Source organism: Erythrolamprus reginae, chromosome 4 (genome assembly GCF_031021105.1).
Source record: "Erythrolamprus reginae isolate rEryReg1 chromosome 4, rEryReg1.hap1, whole genome shotgun sequence".
Taxonomy (NCBI): Eukaryota; Metazoa; Chordata; class Lepidosauria; order Squamata; family Dipsadidae; genus Erythrolamprus; species Erythrolamprus reginae.
This window is the reverse complement of record NC_091953.1, coordinates 98,113,381-98,125,840: the sequence shown is the minus strand read 5'-3', so window position 1 is coordinate 98,125,840 and position 12,460 is coordinate 98,113,381.

Sequence of the window (12,460 nt, the reverse complement as noted above, 5' to 3'; positions counted from 1 at the left end):
CATAAAGTAGTGAGAATTACTTTATTTACAGAAACACTAGTACAGGAAATATATTTGCAATATTTATTCATCCAGGTTTATCTAATCTTATTTCAATCACTTGTTGCAGTAATATCTTCTTATATAGCAATATACTATATATTGCTGTATATTGGGTTTCTCTTTAGACCAGACCACATCACTCCCAAAATAGGAAATTTTGGTACACTTCCAATTTAATTATTAATTAAAATTTAATTTCATTAATATTTCAATTTTCCCCAGAGACAAGGCAAGCACTCACTCTCCTGCTCTTCCAGGAATATCTGGACTCACTTGGGATTCTGAGAAATGTAAATAGGTTAATGCTTTGAAAGGGTCCCCAAGTCCTAACAAGAGGAGTGCCGAGGTGTATGAGATTTAGAATAATAAAAGTAAGACTGTTTCAGGACCAAGTAACCACGAAGAAGGTGAGGAAGAGGTGTTCCAGATGGAAAGGAAAAGCAGGGCCAGGAGTTTGCAGCAGTTGTGCGGGACACCATCCCCAAGAAAACTGCAAATTTTGTGATCCTGTGTGCTGCACGTGTGGAAAATATGGCAATATCATGAGGGTCTGCAGAGCATTGTGATGGGTGCCTAGGGGTCCTGCCGAAATTATCACCCAGGTGAGCCAAGAAGAGATGAGAGGCCACAACAAATGAGCCAGCAGCTGCAACCTCCATCCAGGGGTGAATTAGGTGGGAAACCAAAGCAATGCACCTATGCACATCACTGTCTCAATGGAGGGCTCCCCCTGTGAGATGCAAATAGACACGGGGTCCTCAATAATGATAGTTGCAGAAGAGACGGAGTAACGACTCGGACACAAGAGCTGGATTTAAACTTGGGTCATTTTTATTATAATAAATTTGCATAATTTATTAATTAAATTAGCATGAATTAGCATAAATTTGCATAAATCAACATATTTAACTATGACCCGGAACCAAATGGACCTGCAGGGTCAAACAAACGCTTCCGGGGCGGAAATGACGTAAAAGGTCAACATTCCTGGGCAACTATGGGCGTAATCGATGCTGGTCCAGGTGAGGGACCTCTCCCTCACCTGAGACCCTGCCATACACTCGCATGAGGGGGGTCCCGCCGGCTCACCCCTACCCTGGGACTTCAATAGCGGGACCCAAAGACAGGTTCCCCCCAAGTGCGCAGGTAGCACCCACCATGGTCTTGGAGAGAACCTGTCAATCATCCCCAAAGATGCCCAAGGGAGAACGCGCAGTTGCTGAAACCACCCAGATTTCCGCCCCTAACCTGCCTACCCAATGACCAGAGGTAAGCCAATTAACCTAATTAAATGCAAACACCCCCTAACCGCACATCCATCTCCCCAGTGTGGAATGGGCGAAAAAACAGCCTGGCCTAATGGGCGAGGCTGCAAAAAATTCCCATTCGGCCCCCGCAGGCGACCCCGAGGCACACTGCAAAATAGGGAAGGGCGGGTGGGTGTCTGCTCAGGCAACCAGGTCCGGGCGAAAAGGCTGTTTCCCGGCCTGCTGCCCCTTAAATAGGGCCAGCAGGCCCCGCCCGGACCCGACGTCATGCCCAGCCACGTGGGCAGGGCATTCCCGGCCGAAATCTCGTCTCGCGAGATTTCGGCCGAAAACAAGATGGCGGCCGCCATCTGAAGGGTCCGAGTCTGCCCGGCCCTTCAGCAACATCGCCGTGGGGCCGGTGAGTCAGCCGGCGTTATTGCAGAAGAGACGGAGTAACGACTCGGACACAAGAGCTGGATTTAAACTTGGGTCATTTTTATTATAATAAATTTGCATAATTTATTAATTAAATTAGCATGAATTAGCATAAATTTGCATAAATCAACATACTTAACTATGACCCGGAACCAAATGGACCTGCAGGGTCAAACAAACGCTTCCGGGGCGGAAATGACGTAAAAGGTCAACATTCCTGGGCAACTATGGGCGTAATCGATGCTGGTCCAGGTGAGGGACCTCTCCCTCACCTGAGACCCTGCCATACACTCGCATGAGGGGGGTCCCGCCGGCTCACCCCTACCCTGGGACTTCAATAGCGGGACCCAAAGACAGGTTCCCCCCAAGTGCGCAGGTAGCACCCACCATGGTCTTGGAGAGAACCTGTCAATCATCCCCAAAGATGCCCAAGGGAGAACGCGCAGTTGCTGAAACCACCCAGATTTCCGCCCCTAACCTGCCACGGAGCGGGGGTCAGATCTCTATCTTGGCCCCCCGACTCCCCCCTCTATCTGCGCCAGCTCACGCAGAGACCTCTGCAGGTCCTGTAAGAAAATGGCGTTCCCCTGTTCTGACAGGTGAACGCCATCGGCCCGGTAAAGCCACGGCCGATCTACAGTGATGAGGGGATGGGCAACTACAATCCCCCCTAATTCTTTGACAGTTTTTCCCACGGCCTTATTCACCCTACGTCTAACCCGGTGGATGGCCCTAAGGGAAATGGCGTCCCTCCAAACGATCCGTGGGAGGATCTCTGACCACACCACTTGCGTGGTGGGCCATAACGTGCGAAGCCGCCGCAGGTCTTCGCGCGCCTGGACGATCAACGGTAGACCGCCAAGCAGGCATAGGTCATTGCCACCGAGGTGCAAGACCAGCCATCTGGGTGCGGCTATGGGCTGCCGACCACCCAGTCCCATCTGGGCGCGACCCTGGGTAGCCGCCCGCCCAGCAGCGCCGGGTACCGCCCTGAGATGCTGCGTACCCAGCAGTGTCGGTAGGAGGCCCTCCCACCGCATACCCCTCCGGCCCATCCAAACAACATTGACCCACCATCCCAACGACAGCTGGGTCCCGATGGCACTTCTGGCTGCTGAGCGGCCGGCCCAGAAGACCATGCTGTGGCCACACAGCAGCGCCGTCGGTTTCTGCCTGGACTGGGAACCTGGAAGAGGACACACACAGAGAGGTTACCTAGCCTAAACCCTGCCCCGGATCCTCAGCGGGCCTGACATAACCCAAATATGCCGCTGACCGCCAGCGGCCGATCTCCTGAATCCGTTGGGCCGGGAGACCAGAAAGTGCCGCGCTAGTGGCGGCGCCGATACGGAACGAATGCGTTCCATAGCCGGCGGGATCCATGCCTACCTGAGACATAGCCTTAGACACTATCGCCCAGAATTGATACCGGGTCAGGGGGGAACCATCCTGGTGTATAAAAAGGTACCCACGCCCTGACCCACGCAAAACACAAAATTGCTGCAAAGCAGCCACCGGGCAAACAGACTTATCGGTGGCTGCGCTAAGTTCAAGTCTAACCCCTCTGTGTAACTGATCTGTCTTGGAGTGCCTCACCAAAAGAGAGACACCCCCCTGTCTAAAGGTCAGATCAGCGAGCTGGAAGGCGCGGAGCGACAAGTCAGACTGCGAGGAGGCCATTGCCTCGCTGACCCTGAGGGCCCCAAAAAACATAACGCAAGTCGCTGCCCTGAACAGCCGAGCCTCGTAAGGAGAGGCGCACAGACTGCCAAATGTCTGATTAATCAGAGACAGCTGCTGAACCGTCAGGGCCCGACGAGTGTCAGCGGGAAACCCCTGTCGCTCCCTCACCCAACCTTCCAGCATCCTCCGGATGCGAAAATCACCCGTAAAATCACCAAACCCCCCCGCCTTGGACAGAAAGGCGAGGCCGGCTAACCTAGCCCTGATAGTCCTCACTGAAAGGCCACGCCCCTTCAGCAGGACACAGAATTCAGCTAGGTGCTCAACCGGGGCAGGCCAGCAATGGGGGTAACCCTTACCCAGCCTGAAATCCCCAAACTCCTTACCTGCACGCTGATAAGCTCGCAGGGTACTAGGAGCTACCGATAAGGCGATCGCCCTGGAGGCCTCGTCTCTCCAGCTCTCGAGAGCCCGCCCAGGCTCCACAGGTGGGCTGGAAACACCTCCGGCGACTCTCGGGCCCACGAGGCCAGGGTCCGAAACCTGGACAACTGACCACGGGACAAGGCGTCAGCCACCCCGTTATCTAAACCAGGGACGTGCCTAGCCAAAAACAAGGCGTTCAAAGACAAGGACCTGTGCACAAAATGGCGGACAAGCCGCATCACCCTGTCACTCTTAGAGGACAGGGCGTTCACAACATGGACAACCGCTAGATTGTCACACCAAAAATGCACAGTCTTATCCCTGAACTGCTCCCCCCAGAGCTCTAAGGCCACTATTAAGGGGAAAAGCTCCAAAAAAGTTAAGTCCTTAACCAATGAACAGGCACTCCATTCCGGAGGCCATGCCGACCAGCACCACTGGTCACCTAACACTACCCCAAAACCGCAAGTCCCTGCGGCGTCGGAACACAGCTGCAGCTCCGCTTCCAAAAGAAGCTCCTGCCGCCAAAACGACAACCCGTTAAAACGTTCCAAAAACTCCCGCCACACGCAGAGGTCAGCCCTGACCCCTGCACATAAGCGGGTACGATGGTGGGGCAAACTTAGCCCCTTCATCGCATCATACAACCGGCGAGAAAAAGCCCTACCAGGCACCACTACCCGACAGGCAAAATTAAGAATCCCAGCCAACTCCTGGAGCTGCCGAAGAGTAACCTTCCTGCAGCCCAGGACCGCCTCAAGCTTGGACCTGATTTTAATCAACTTATCCAGGGGCAATCTGGAAGATTGCTCCACTGAATCCAATTCAATACCCAGGAAGGTAATCCTGGTGGCAGGGCCTTCGGTCTTCTCGGAGGCTAAAGGCACCCCCAATTGAGCACAAAGGGCTTCGAAGTCCCGCATCAAAGCAAAGCATTGCTCCGATTGCGCAGGCCCGGCCATCAAGAAATCATCAAGGTAATGAACGACAGACCCCAGGCCACTCCGCCTCCTGAGCACCCACTCGAGGAAGGTACTAAAGCTCTCAAAGAGGGAGCAGGAAATAGAGCAGCCCATCGGCAATGCCCTATCCACGTAAAACCCACCTTCGAAATGGAAGCCCAGCAGCTCGAAGTCGCCTGGGTGAATGGGGAGGAGCCGAAATGCCGACTTAATGTCGCATTTACCCATAAGGGCTCCCACCCCACACTCCCTAACCATAGCCACGGCCGCATCAAAGGATGCGTACCGGACGGAACAAAGCTCGTCAGGAATGAAGTCATTCACTGACTCCCCTTTCGGAAAAGACAAATGGTGAATCAACCTAAATTCACCACTCGCCTTTTTGGGGACCACACCTAAGGGGGACACACGAAGATTCGGAAAGGGCGGCTCCGGGAAGGGCCCAAGGACCCTGCCCTCAGCCACCTCCTTTCGAATCTTAGCCCGTACAATGTCTTCATGTCCGACAACCGACCTGAGGTTGTCGGACATGAAGGCCCTCCTAATACCCACATAAGGGATCCTAAATCCCTCGGAGAAGCCCCTCAAGAGCAACTCGGCTCTCGGGCGAGGGTGGTAGTCGATCAACCAACCCTCAAGCACAGAAACATTAATTGGGCTGGGCCCCTTTTCCCCCAGCTGGTGGGGGAGGTTTTCCTGGACCCCCGCCCTTCTTCTCCGCCCCTTTCTTGGGGCGGGGACAGACTGAAGCCGCATGGGACCCCCCACAATTCCCGCAGGCATGCTTGTACTTACAAAAGGGACGAAAACACGCCCCTTTTGCAGCAAACTCATGACAAGCGGGCGAGGCCCCCTTGCCAGCCACACCAGGAGTCGCCTTGGCCGGCGAAGCCGCGCCGGGCTCCTCCTCCATAAAGTGCCCACTATCCGTGCGCTCACACCCTTCCTTCCCGGACATATGCGTGGCCCGGAACCACAGGTCCGGGACCACCATATCCCACGGCAAGTTGGGCTCCACAGACATCCTCATGCGGAAACCCTTATCATAATGGCGCCAGATGGTGCCCTTATATTCAAAGTGGGCCCTGGCAATTAAGTCTATATACTTAAACATGGCAGAGGCCATAGCCGGCTGCCGTTGGATCACTACCGACCCATAGGTAAGAAAGGCATACAGCCAGGAGCTGAAGCATTTCGTTACCTTGGTCTTCTTCGTTTTCTCCCCCGGGACAATCTCTTTCTCCTGCTTGGGAACCTCACGGTTCAAAAGCGAAAAAAGATCGACGTATTCGCCCCGCCAAATAGCCTCCTTGACCGACGGGTGAAGGTGGCATCCTAGAGGGGTGGACGGCAGCCCGCACGGTATGGCCCCCGCTTTAATACAAGCGAAGGGGTCCCATACCGAGTTGGCCGCCACACCAAAAACACCCGCCCCATGGGGGTAGGGGAAAACCGGGAGCGGGGGCATGACAGGAGGGGCCGGAGGAACCCACCCCCCTGCCCCTGGCACCGCTGGTGTCCCCGCAGGACCCGTCCCAGACACCGGAGCAGCGCTGGCCGCCGGTGGCCCCGGAGGAGGTACCGGCGGAGCCCACACCTGCCCACAGGTGCCCGCAGGGGACCCCAAAAAGCTGGACCCACTCCCGACCCCCGCCGGGGGAAAACCCGGGGCGGGGGGAGGAAGAAAAGACAGGGATGTGTTGTGTGGTGCAGCCTCACCTGCCCCGTACGGGGTTGAAGACATCCACGGGGGGCCCAATGGTGCGGGGCCCGGGAAAGCCGCCATCGGCCCTGCAGGGGCCTGCCGTCCGAACGGAGCCGGCTGCCCAGCCTGGGCCGCCGCCGGATCTCTCCCCAACGCCGCGGGCACTTGATCGCTGGCCGCTCCGGGGACTGCACCGCTCCTCCACTGCTCGAGCTCATCGAGCCTCTCCAACACCCTGGCCCAAGACATAGCAGGAGAAAAATTAGTTTGAGGGGCAGGAGGCAACGAGACCACCCCCCCCCCCTGGTCAGGGACCACCCCCGCAGTCCCCTCCCTGCTGGCCCGGGCCCGGGCAGAAGGCCTAAGGGCCCTTCTGGGGCGCACCGCTGGCGGAGCCATCGGAGTAGTGGCTGGCCTCTTCTTAGGAGCCATCACACTGTTCCTTGTATGCAATGAGCCACTAAAACCACCTAGGCCGAAACCCCCAGCACGAGTGGCAGGCCCAACTCCCCCACCGCAGGGCCCAACCTAGAGCCTAAGAGCCCCAGCTACCCTTCACCCCCTTTATTGGGAATAACACTAATTATAGTTATATAACACAGTATTTATGGATTGATATCTTATCACCAAATGGCAAGCCTCCCTGCGCAGGCAGGCCTCAAAGGCCTGCAATCCAGGCACGACAACCTCCCAATACCGGGGGCCCAGACCAAACACCCCCCACCACGCCCTCCTCCCAGCCGGGAGGAGGTTACCAGTCCCCCTCGGGCCCGAGGGGGATCCTGAAGACTGCAGCCACGCGAAGGAATAAGGCCACAACGTCGTCTTGCAAGGAGAAGAGCCGGATAACCTCGTTGCGCAACGAGCCCAGCACTTTTCGCCCCCTCGGCAGGCCACAAAATGGCGGCCGCGACACGAGGGAGACCCAAAATGGCGGCCGAGCAGCACCAAAGCAGTGTCTGCTCAGGCAACCAGGTCCGGGCGAAAAGGCTGTTTCCCGGCCTGCTGCCCCTTAAATAGGGCCAGCAGGCCCCGCCCGGACCCGACGTCATGCCCAGCCACGTGGGCAGGGCATTCCCGGCCGAAATCTCGTCTCGCGAGATTTCGGCCGAAAACAAGATGGCGGCCGCCATCTGAAGGGTCCGAGTCTGCCCGGCCCTTCAGCAACATCGCCGTGGGGCCGGTGAGTCAGCCGGCGTTATTTCCTTAGAAACTGCGAAGTGAGCCATGCCCATCCCGAACCCAGCAGAATTAAGAGCTCAGTGCATAAGAATCTCAGACTGCCAAGGAAACTGAATTCTGGTGGTAGGCATCAAGGTGTCAAGTATGAGGACCAAGAAGAAAGTCTGCTGTTTTTGTCAGAGATCTCATTCCTAGTCTGCTGGGTCATGATTGGTTCGGAACACTAAGAATGAAGGTGACCATAGATGAGAAAATGATAAACGCGTGGACGGCTATGATGACCTGCTGCGGGAGTTCCAGGATGTGTTTGACCCAATGCTGGGCAAGTTTATGGGCACCCATATTTTCCTTAATTTAGACCCCCAAGTACTGCAAATAATATTACGCCCTTGTAGAATTCCCTTTTCACTTAAGCCACTGATCGACAAAGAGCTAGATAGACTAGTCAATCATTCAAAATGGGAAACTCCCATAGTCCCCATAGTCAAGGGCGATAGGTCTCTGTGCATATGTGCTGCAATAGTTCTATACTTTGACAGTGCATTAATAATGGCAAGGAATATTAGCCAACTGAAGGACAGACTGAGGGAGGTGTTCATGCAGTTTGAAGCTGCAGGCCTGCAAGTTAAGGCAAACAAGTGCTAGATAGGGGTTCTGGAAGTGGAATTCTTGGGTTACCGAATATATGGATCCAGGCTTCACCACATCAAAGATAAACTTAGGGGTATTAGAGAGGTTCCGGTGCCCACCAACAAGGCTGAGCTATAAAAGTTTCTCAGGCTACTAAATTTCTACAGTATTTTCCTGAAAAATAAAGCTACCATCACGGAAACCCTCCACAAGCTGCTGTCTGAAAATACCCCCTGGGTATGGAGTACCTTACAAAACAGAGCATTCGAGGCAGTAAAAAACCTCCTCTAGACAGTTTCTTAATGCAGTTCAATGAGACCTTGCCGGTGGTGCTGGTGTGCGATGCATCACTTTTGGGGTTGGGGCAGTCCTGAGCCATAGACTTCCAAACAACCACAAAGCCCCCATTGCTTATTTCTCCAGGATTCTGTCGAGTGCCACAAGAGATTACAGCCAAATTGACAGAGAGACCCTTGCCGCAGTTGCAGGGGTAAAGTGTTTCCACGAATATCTTTATGGAAGACCATTTAATCTGATCACTGGCCATCAGTCCTTATTAGGGCTACTAGCAGGGGACAAGCCCACACTGGATGCCCTTCCCTCCAGAATGGTAAGATGGTCTTTGTTCCTTGTTCTGTGCCGTGCATACTCAGAATGGAAATTAATTAATTAATTTATCTATCTATCTATCCATCCATCCATCCATCCATCCATCCATCCATCCATCCATCCATCTATTCATTCATTCATTCATTCATTCATTCATTCATTCATTCATTTATTTATTTATTTATTTATTTATTTATTGGATTTGTATGCCGCCCCTCTCCGGAGACTCTAAATGCTCTCAACTTCTTTAACAAACTTGATTTACAGCATATTTTCAAAGTAAAACTCATCATTTCATCCCAGGGCAGATTTGTTAGGTCTCTGTAGCATGGCATTCCAAGCTGAAGCCTCTGATTAATTACTCCAGGAGCTGCACCAAAGGTTAAATCATTGCAATCCCAGCTAGATAAGTCTTCAACACCTCAATTAGCACTGACAGCTTACCAAAAGTCCAGTCAGTTCAACATTTCAGGCGAAGAGTCCATCAGAACATAAGGTCAAGATTTTCTAGGCAGATTCATCGGAGAACCCAGGAATCAACCACCATAATGAATAGTTGCAACTCCACAAATTTTTACCCAGACTCCCACTCTTTTACACCCCCTGTGATGAATCAGCAACTCTTTATTTTATTTATTTATTTTGTCCAATACACAATAATATATAATGAAGCTTATAGAGATATAGTAGAGAAGATATATGGGCTATAGGAGAGACAGTAGGACAGGGGACGGAAGGCACTCTAGTGCGCTTATGACCCCTTACTGACCTCTTAGGAATCTGGAGTGGTCAACCGTGGATAGTCTACGGGTAAAGTGTTGGGAGTTAGGGGATGATACTAGGGAGTCCGGTAATGAGTTTAACTCTAGAGTTAAACAGCACAGATTACTTCCTTTTCCTGTACAATTTCTCCTGTCTACTCTGAAGTCTTCTAAATCTAGGATCTAATAATGGTCCTCCTTCCCTTCAGACTTGGAAATAGCCTACATGGACACATCTGCCTCCTCTCTTTCTCCCATTTCACCCTTGTCTATCTCCTCTTCACCCTTTGCATTGGCTGGCAAGGCCATGGGTCTAGTGTACCCAGATGGGCCTGGTTTATCTTCTTCATCATGTGACATTATCAAAGTTGATCTAGGCTCTCTCATAACCCTAATCAACCTCACCAGGACAGGACTAATCATAGTTGCAGATATTGCAGTCAAAACAGAAAAAGGCACCAACCTCCACACTGTTTTAGATTGGGTGAGGAGGGGATGGCCTTAAAGCCCAACCTCCAACTTTTTGTGAAACAACAACTTTTTCCAACTGGGGGATTGGGACAATGTTGTATCAAATTTGCAAGCAAAATCTGGGGCATTATAGAGAGTTGTGGAGAGTCTTGAAAATAATACAGGCAGTTCTCGACTTACAACCACAATTAAGCACAAGATTTCTGTTGGTAATCCTCTACCATTTCAGAGAAATAGTTGTCCAATCTCTTCTTTAAAATTTCCAGTATTGGAGCATTCCACAAGTTGTTCTACTGATTAATTGTTCTAACTTTCTAAATCTCTTCTTGAAATGAAATTTCTTCTTAGTTCTAGGTCTTTGATTAATTTCCCTCCATTGCTTCTTGTCCTGCCTTTAGGTGTTTTTGAGAATAGCTTCACCCCTGAGATATTGGAACACTGCTATCATGTCACCCCTAGTCCTTCTTTTCATTACTAGAGATACCCAGTTCCAGCAACTGTTCTTTATATGTTTTAACCTCCAGTTCCTTAATAATCTTTGTTGCTGTTCTCTGCACTCTTTCTAGAGTATCAACATCTTTTTTACATCATGGCAACCAACACTGTATGCAGTATTCCAAGTGTAGTCATATGAATCGGTTGTCAAGCAATTCATTTGAATTTTGATCACATGACTTGGCCTCGTTGATGAAATGGGACATTAGAGAGGGAAGATAAACTACCAACTGTCTTGTAAGATTATTTCACTATAACAGCAAGTAATTCTCATGTGTCATGGAATAGGTTTTCTGATCTGGTCTGCCTTGTAAGTCTGACAAACATACATAGCATCTTCTGTGAAATTCCTACCTTTGTTCAAAATACATACAAAGAAGGGCTAGTAGGTAGATAAGAGGATTACTATAGTACATTGATACATTAGAATAGAATAGAATAGAATAGAATATCTCTGGGACCGCCTTCTGCCGCACGAATCCCAGCGACCGGTTAGGTCCCACAGAGTTGGACTTCTCCGGGTCCCGTCGACTAAACAATGTAGTTCGGCGGGACCCAGGAGAAGAGCCTTCTCTGTGGTGGCCCCGACCCTCTGGAACCAGCTCCCCCCAGAGATCAGAACTGTACCCACCCTCCTTGCCTTTCGTAAAGTTCTTAAGACCCATCTCTGCCGTCAGGCGTGGGGGAACTGAGACATCTCCCCCGGGCCTATACAGTTTATACATGGTATGTTTGTGTGTATGCTTGCTTTTAATAATGGGGGTTTTAGTGTTTTTTTTTAATTATTAGATTTGTTCTTACATTGTCTTTGTTATTGTTGTGAGCCGCCCCTAGTCTATGGAGAGGGGCAGCATACAAATCTAATAAATAATAATAAAAATAATAGAAGAGAAGAGAAGAGGAGAGGAGAGGAGAGAAGAGAAGAGGAGAGGAGAGGAGAGAAGAGAAGAGAAGAGAAGAGAAGAGAAGAGAAGAGAAGAGAAGAGAAGAGAATTCTTTCATTGCCCAAGTGTGATTGGACACACAAGGAATTTGTCTTCGGTGCCTATGCTCTCAGTGTACATAAAAAGACAAGATATCAGGTGTTCTTCCGTTCAAAATCCAGGGGGGGGGGGGAAACCCGAACTCCATTTGATAGAGATGAGTACTTTTACTAGACAAGAATGATAGCAACAAAACGAAAGCAAGTTCTGACGCAAAAGGCATGTAAAACGCATACAAAGAATCCCAAAACACTCCCTCATAATCCCCCTGGGCAATTCATCCACTCCCCATGTCCCAAGATGTCAGGTGGGTACCTGACTGGCTGTTTGGTCTTCCATATCTGTTCCAGTGAAGTCGTTGACCTTGAGCAGACTATAATAATAATAATAATAATAATAATAATAATAATAATAATAATAATAATAATAATAATAATAATAATTTATTAGATTTGTATGCCATGTGCCTGGCAGTCCACGATGAGAACTTCCCTCCCTAGCTTTCTAACCAAACACAAGGAGAGCAACCTCCAGCACACTTCCCTCCTCACCCAAATACTCAACCTCCCCCACCCCCACTTCCATGACAGTCAAAGCCAGCAGCAGAGTGAAGGCTGACACAAGATACATTCATCAAAAATCATAAGGTGGGACACTTAATGATAGTCAAAGACGACAAATAAGCAATCAAATCATATTGAGAAACAATCAATATAAATTGTAACAAGCAACATCTATAGGACTCGCAGGTTAGAATCAATCATAAACGCAATTTTATTCTTGGAATTTTATTTTAACACTTAGTAGGAATAAAGCAAGCTGAATA